The sequence below is a fragment of the Prionailurus bengalensis genome, chromosome B1 (assembly GCF_016509475.1).
Source record: "Prionailurus bengalensis isolate Pbe53 chromosome B1, Fcat_Pben_1.1_paternal_pri, whole genome shotgun sequence".
Classification (NCBI taxonomy): domain Eukaryota; kingdom Metazoa; phylum Chordata; class Mammalia; order Carnivora; family Felidae; genus Prionailurus; species Prionailurus bengalensis.
Genome location: NC_057344.1, coordinates 164,518,778 through 164,526,117, shown reverse-complemented (window position 1 = coordinate 164,526,117; position 7,340 = coordinate 164,518,778). Strand labels below are relative to the sequence as shown.

Sequence of the window (7,340 nt, the reverse complement as noted above, 5' to 3'; positions counted from 1 at the left end):
AAGGATTATGTGAAATGGTATAGGACACATTGTGCTACATAGTGGACACTCAGTCTTAATCTCCTTTTCCTCATGATCTCTATCCTGAGTATACAGTTCCAAAGTGCATGCCCAAATATTTAGTGTTGCATAACTAGCCATTGACCCACTGTACGATTACATTACTGCTTCATACAATCTAAGAAAAACACACGGAAGAAAGTAAATAAAAATGGGGGAAAATATTATGGCATTTCCTACTTCCTCATAAACTAGAAATAAAAAGTTGGCTGAATTTTCATTTATCCATAAAATCAGCATTAAAAACCAGACGAAGAAAATAAATGTCAGTTGTATCTTTGTCAGATGAGACGCTTTAAGTATTAGAGGAAATCTAGTGCCAGAACAACAAAGAAGATTTTGCCCAGTTAAGACCGGGCATTGCGTGGTGGCAAGGACAATTCTGAAATATACGTTATGAATGCCTTGGTAATGAGCTCTTGGCCAGATGTGTTTCAAATTCACAATGTCTCAGATTTGAGAAAGGCAGCATGGTGAAAACACTATATATTACATAACACCCCTGGTCTGGGGTTATTATTAGGTCTGCAGTGAAATGTAAGAATATTTATACTAAGTGGGATAAATAGAAACCCATAAAGGGCTTCAGCTTAGTTTAGATGTGTCCAACTTGGAAAAAACTTTTTTTTTTTTTGCTCAGATTTTGGGGATTTTTTCACTGTTTTGAAGAAATTGGGAATTCAGTGCATTTCCCCTGGATTTTGTGTACCCCTTAGCCCATCCCCCTCCTTTGCGGGACCCACTGTGGCTTGGGAGAGAATGGATGGTAGTCAGTTCAGACCTGGTCTCCTACTGCACCCGGACCCCTTCTCCGTCTGACCCCCAGGCCCTGCTGCTGAGCTCAGTCCAAGCACTGGGGCCTTCTTTACTTCTGATGCCCTGGAGTCTCTCCCTCAAATCAAATGTCAACTCTGATCCTGTCCCCACCCTGTCTACCCACTATGTCTGCACTTCACTTCTACGTAGCTCAAGGGCCCTCTCCTGGGACTCCCAACGTCCAGGTAAGTATTCTGTGGCTGCTAAGTGATTTTTGGTCTGCACAGCAAAGCTCCGGGGTGGGGGTGGGAAGCAGCTGACATCATCAGCTTCCATCTTCCAATCCTAGCTCCGGCGTTTCCAAGACAACATTATATGTAAGTTTTGGTGTGTAAAATTTATTCGCTCAGACCACACTCAGATGTGCAGGAAAAGAAATAGTAGTTTCTTTTTTAACTCACGACTTGATCTGGATTTTCTCATAAGCTCTCTACTCTGCTGCGTAGAAATGGGGGTTGAATGAATTTCATCCAATTTGATCAGCTCTTCTGTTCTGTGGGCCATCTGTCCAGGTAGTCCTTTATGGGTCTATATACTCAGTTTTTCAGGACTTCATCATCTACTTCTTGTCCCTCAGATGGCAATCAGAGTATGAAGGATGCTTACTGTGGATTTAAGGCACTGGAGTGATGGGTCTTCAGAGCTATGACATGGCCTCCAGCCCCTCTGGATTTTGGGGTGTTCTTTGTCAGTCTTGTTGCTGCCCATCTGGCTGGGCTTTGCAGTTGACGTTGGCCTCTGGTATAAACTATGGTCTAGTTTCTCTCAGCCTGGCCAGGAATAATGGTGTGGCCTTTTGGGGCTAGCCTCATTTCATCTCTCACTGATTCTGTAGACCTCTGTGCGTGTAGGTGATTCAGCCTTAGCCTCAGCTGTGAAGGCTCTTCATGGTGCCTGATGGTAAACCGTGGCTCTCAAATTGTTGCCTTCAAAGTGCACACGGGAACTTCAGGGCCCTATATATAATACAAGGTATGGAAAAGACTCGCTAGCAGCAACCAAAAGCTGTCTTCCCTCTGTTCTGTGATAATAGAATTGTACCTGGGCAAACATGGCTGCTTTGCTACACTAATTTCCCAGCATTCCTTGTGGTTAGATTCGGTCGGGTGACCCAAGTTCTGGCCAATGAAATATGAGTAGAGGTGATGTCTGTCGCTTTTGGGCCAGAGTCTTATGACCTGGGGTGTATCTCCTCTATGCTCTCTTTTCCCTTCCTAGCAAATGAAACCTAGACATGGCAGTCCCCCAGTGGCAGTCACGTACAGTTGATGACAGCGTGCTAGGCTTGGTGGCAGGACAACTACTCTGAGTCCCTGAATGAAGAGCTGACCACCAGCCTGGAAACTCACCTTAGATTATTCTAGGAAAGAACTTTTTTCCTTCTAATGACCCTAGAGTTGAGTTGAGCCGCTGGATGAAAGCAGCAGTGTTCCAACAGCAGCTGAGAGGAACTGATCACAGTCAGGGAAGGCCACATCCGGTCTTACACTAAGTGACTAGAATATATTACTTAAGCTAAAGTCCTCTATTCTGGGAGTTCCTCTCATCCTACTTGACATATCCCTCTGTCTTGGAGCAGGGAGACTGAGTTCCACAAGTCCAACCTCTTTCTCCCTGACTCTCTCCATAATTTATAAGCACATGTATGTGGACTTCAGATTCCCCCTCCCCCATTCCAGTGATAAAATAAATAAGTCCTGGGGGCATAATGCACAGCATGGTGACTATACCTAATACTACTGTATTGCATATTTGAAAGTTGGTAAGAGAGTAGCTCTTAAGAGTTCTCCTCACAAGAAAAAAACATTTGTAACTATGGAGGTGACAGACGTTAACTAGACTTACTGTGATGGTCATTTGCCAATATATGCAAATATTGAATAATTATGTTGTACGCCTGGAACTAGTATAACATTATGTATCAATTATATCTTAATTAAAAAAAAAAAAACTCTCCCTCTCTGAACCAAACCTGGCTTTCAGGCTGTCTGCAAAATCCTATTTTGACTCGTGAACATGAAAATGCAAGAAGAATGCTCATTAATAGTTTTTGAAATATTACCTTTCATTACAGATGCCAAAAAAGGAAAAGGATTTATAAGATATTTATAGTGTTTATCACTGTACGACAAAATGATTTGGTTTTTAAATCTTGTTTCGATTTTTATTTTCTGACTTCTACGATGAACATATACTACTTGGCTACAGTCTTTTAAAACAATAAGAGTTATTTTAAAATATGCCTGTAGCACTATCAGTTGGGAAAAGGCAAATTACAGTCTCTGTGGGAACTAAGTTAAACTTGTCAGAGCAGTTAAATTAATTAGGTCTTAACTGACATTTAACAGCCAGGGTGGCAGGTCTGATATAACTTAGCAAGGACTTAGAAAATTAGGGATAATGGTGTGCAGATTGCATTCCTGCAAAGCATGCTCAATTCAGGGGAAACAGTGCATTGAACAGAGTTCCTAACAATGCCTCTGCATTTTAGTTTGTTCTTTTTTCCTGGAGCTGCATGCGTGAAATATCTAAGATGAAACACAAACGCCTTCTTGTTGGCTTTCCTCCTTGACGTATTACAACAGGGGAATTATTCCAGGATTTGTTGCAATATTTCACGTATGGATCAGTATAAAGAAGTCCCATGGCACTTTTCCCCCATAACAAAGAGAGACATAGGGCTCTGTTTTTGGTAAGTAAATTTCCTTGAAAAAGTAAAATATGAGTTAGATGTATAATGTCCAGGAGGAAAGACGAACTTCAGAGTTTTCCAGCAGTGGGAAGAAACCTCCCAAACTGGAGGGAAGAGAGGGCCCTCCTTGCCCTGACAGTGGCCCTGCTTGGCCTGGACCGGGGACAAAGGTAGGTGAGGGAGGAAGTCAGGAGACAAAGCAAAGGGACCAAGCACACCTTGAAGAGTCATCTGAAGGAAAGTGCAGCTGAAATGTCCCAAGCAAGAAACTTAAAGACTTCAGGGAATTAAGAGAGTCCACAGGAAATTCTAAACTCTGTTATTTTTTTTTTTTTTTTTTTTTTTTTTTTTTTTTTAAATTTTTTTTTTCAACGTTTATTTATTTTTGGGACAGAGAGAGACAGAGCATGAACAGGGGAGGGGCAGAGAGAGAGGGAGACAAGATCGGAAACAGGCTCCAGGCTCTGAGCCATCAGCCCAGAGCCCGACGCGGGGCTCGAACTCACGGACCGTGAGATCGTGACCTGGCTGAAGTCGGACGCTTAACCGACTGCGCCACCCAGGCGCCCCTAAACTCTGTTATTTTTAATTCAGGGAGGTCTGGAGGGAGCATCTTGCTCTTTGCATAAGGGAATTGGACAGAAATGGCCGCCACTGCTAGAATGCCAAAGAACTCGCTAGACAGTTTTCATTTTTCACTGTGGAAACCTCCACAGCATAGCAGACGGGGAGTCAAGATGGTGGAGGAGGGGGAGGGCTTGCCAAACACTTCTAGGGCAAAGGTTTCTTTCTGGGGCTCTACCAGTTCCAGACTATTACCTGTCTGCTGCCTTCTGGGCTGGGCTTAATCTCTTCCAGCTGCGCTGGCTCCTACAGCCCCTCTCGCTCCTCCCCGTCTGGCCTTCTTGCCCTCCGTCTCTCTCGTGGAGGAAAAATTAAGTATCGCACTTAAATCCCCCCTTAGGACTTGGGGATCCCGAGCAGGAGCCTTGCCACAGTATCCATCTCCAGCAACAGATGACAGGCTGGCTTGCCTCACAAGGGGTGTCTCCTTTCTGCCCTGTGGCTAAGCTCTTCTCCCTGCCCCTAATCAGTTCCAGCTAAGCACACAAAGAAAAAGGTATAGCGCAGCTCCCGTGCAGAGATCCCCTCCTCTCAAAATCCCACCTTGGTCCCCCCAATTCCTTGTTAGGGATCGATTCTTTAGGACTAAATTAACCCTATTTTTTTTTTTAACGTTTATTTGCTTATTTTGAGAGAGAGAGAGAGAGAGAGAGGGCACAAGCAGGGAGGGGCAGACGGACTCCAAAGCGGGCTGCACACTGGCACAGAGCCCGATGTAGGGCTTGATCCCACTGCCATGAGATCCCAACTTTGAGCTGAAATCAAGAGTCCGATGCTCAACCAACTGAGCCCCCCAGGTGCCCCTAGGGTGTCATCTTTTGAAATACCCATCTTTCTGCCAGAATGGCTGGAATCTCCACCAAATGGTTCCACACCAAGCCTTGATGACATGTGGGAGTTGAAAGCCTGTGGCTAGAGCGGGAACTGGGGAGTGCCTGACATGTGCCTGCCTACCCCATCCCTCACACATGTAGACGTCACTCATCAACCATGGAGTAGGTCTCCTGCCTGAGAAGCTGAGACTGAGGCTTCATCATCTTCCAACAGCATGCCAGGTGGCCACTATAGACTTGGAGAGACTTGACAGACTTGGTGGAATCTCTTTGCCATCTCTGGACGAAAACACAGGATACATAGTGAATGGTAAGCAACGAGTCTGCGTCTGTGGGTTCTCAAACTTGGCATTACAGCAGAACTGCCCGGAGAGCTTAACACAAAGATTTCCAGACCCCAAGGCCAGACCCCTATTTCAGTAGGGCTGGGATGGAGGCCCAGGTGATGCTGCTCCTGATCAGGGGCCACACTTAATAACCACTGGTCTACATCAATCCAAGGCACTTGAACTTTATTCATAGGCAGTGTAAGATCCTTGAAGGATGTGAATCCAGGTGGGAGGGGGTTACAGGCTCACAATGACGTTTTCCAAAGTTCAGACTGCCATAGCGTGGAGGAGTCCCTTGAGTGGACCGCAGCTGGGCACAGGAAGGCTAAACAGAGGCTGTCGGCATGCTCCCAGTCATGTCCACGATGAGGTATTTTGTGCAGGCTTACAAGAATGAGATCTTGACAGCAAAATTGCACTGGGCCACTTCCAAGAGCCCGAGAAAGGTAGAAGGTTGGGGAAGATGGTTTAGAAGAAACCACTAACCGGAGACAGGAGGCCTCAAAGACAAATGTTGGCCTTTTCCCAGTTTTGCCAAGCTCCAGTCCAGTTTCCAAAACAGAGACTGTGTCCTTGCAGAGAGGTCTCCCAAAGCGACTCTCACTGGGCAGAACTGCTGAATACATAGGTCCGGCTCTCTCCCTCCCTCCCTCCTTCTCTGCCCTCTGGGGAGACTATTCTATTTGGGGAGAGCCACTTGGAGAACAGGTGGTGATAATTACCAGGAGACCAGCCATTTCCCTGCCTCATCTTTCAATGTGTCAAAAAGGCTGACTTAGGGAATTATGGAGTGTGGGAGCTTCCCTGATTTGTTCAGTTCAGTAATACTGGGCAGAGCCTGGTCACTCTGACTTAGTGTCTGATGTATAATTTTGGAAAGACACTAAAAATGATCTCAACTCTACTGAGTACTTTCCTAAGGAGGGTTACTAGCATACATGTAGTAAAAGAGAATTCAGAATGTTGCTACACATTCCAGATGCGTAAACAAAGCTGCATCAGAATCTGGCCAAGTAATAATAATACTATCCACAAATGGCATCATGCCAGACCCCTGTTTATCAACTGTCAGGGGATTCACACGACTTTGGATGTCTCCTGACTCACCTACAGGCCACAGAATTGGTCAGACTGGCCGACTCTCAATCTGCTTTGTGCATTTTTACCTCTGACTCTGCTCAGACAGCCATAGACAACATGTAAATGAATGGCAGTGTGGCTGTGTTCCAATAAAACTTTATTTATGGACATGAAAATTTGAATTTCATGTTCTTTTTACATGTCATGAAATATTATTCTTCTTTTGCTTTTTTTTTTTTTTTAAATGTGGAATACTTCACAGATTTGTGTGTCATCCTTGCTCAGGGCCCATGCCAGTATCCTCTGGATTGTTCCAATTTTAGTATATATGCTGCCAAAGTGAACTGATTTTTTTTTTTTAACTAGGTAAAAAACATTCTGACCCCTGGTCTAAGCTAATCATTACCATGATATGGCTGTTTTAGACCAGAACATGTGATACAACTTGGACGACAGGATGTGAGATGAAATCTGCTGGGAATCTTCTGGGAGAGATTTCCCTACACTTAAAAAGAAGCATGGAAGACATGATCTTTTTGTTTCCGGATCGTGTCTTGTATGGATATGGCTGCTAGAAATCTGGAGGCCATCTTGTCACCAGGTGGGGAGCCAGGCTGAGGTCAAAGCCTTCATGCTGATGCTGGCCAAGCTGAAGGATGGAAAGAGCCTGGGTCCTTGATGAAGTCTTTTAGCCATTGAATTAATCACCCTGGAATGGCCCTACCAACAGTCTTATTATTCTGAGAGTTTATAAATATTTCTATTGTTTCCACAGTGGAAGGTAGAATTTCCTCCTAAGCTGCAGCTGAAAGCAGCCTCATCTGAGAACACTTTGAACACCACAGGCCACCATGATTGGGAGCTCCCATAGATCCTCATGACTGGAGTGAGTGGGAAAGCAGAATA

At 44.8% G+C, this 7,340-nt stretch overlaps 1 non-coding gene across 1 annotated transcript; it reads right to left on the bottom strand.

The window, feature by feature from the left end:
- Positions 1–6,674: 6,674 nt before the first annotated feature.
- On the bottom strand, positions 6,675–6,779 carry LOC122479237. The gene has a single exon (XR_006296301.1). It is a non-coding gene; the product is annotated as a U6 spliceosomal RNA (small nuclear RNA).
- Positions 6,780–7,340: the final 561 nt, after the last annotated feature.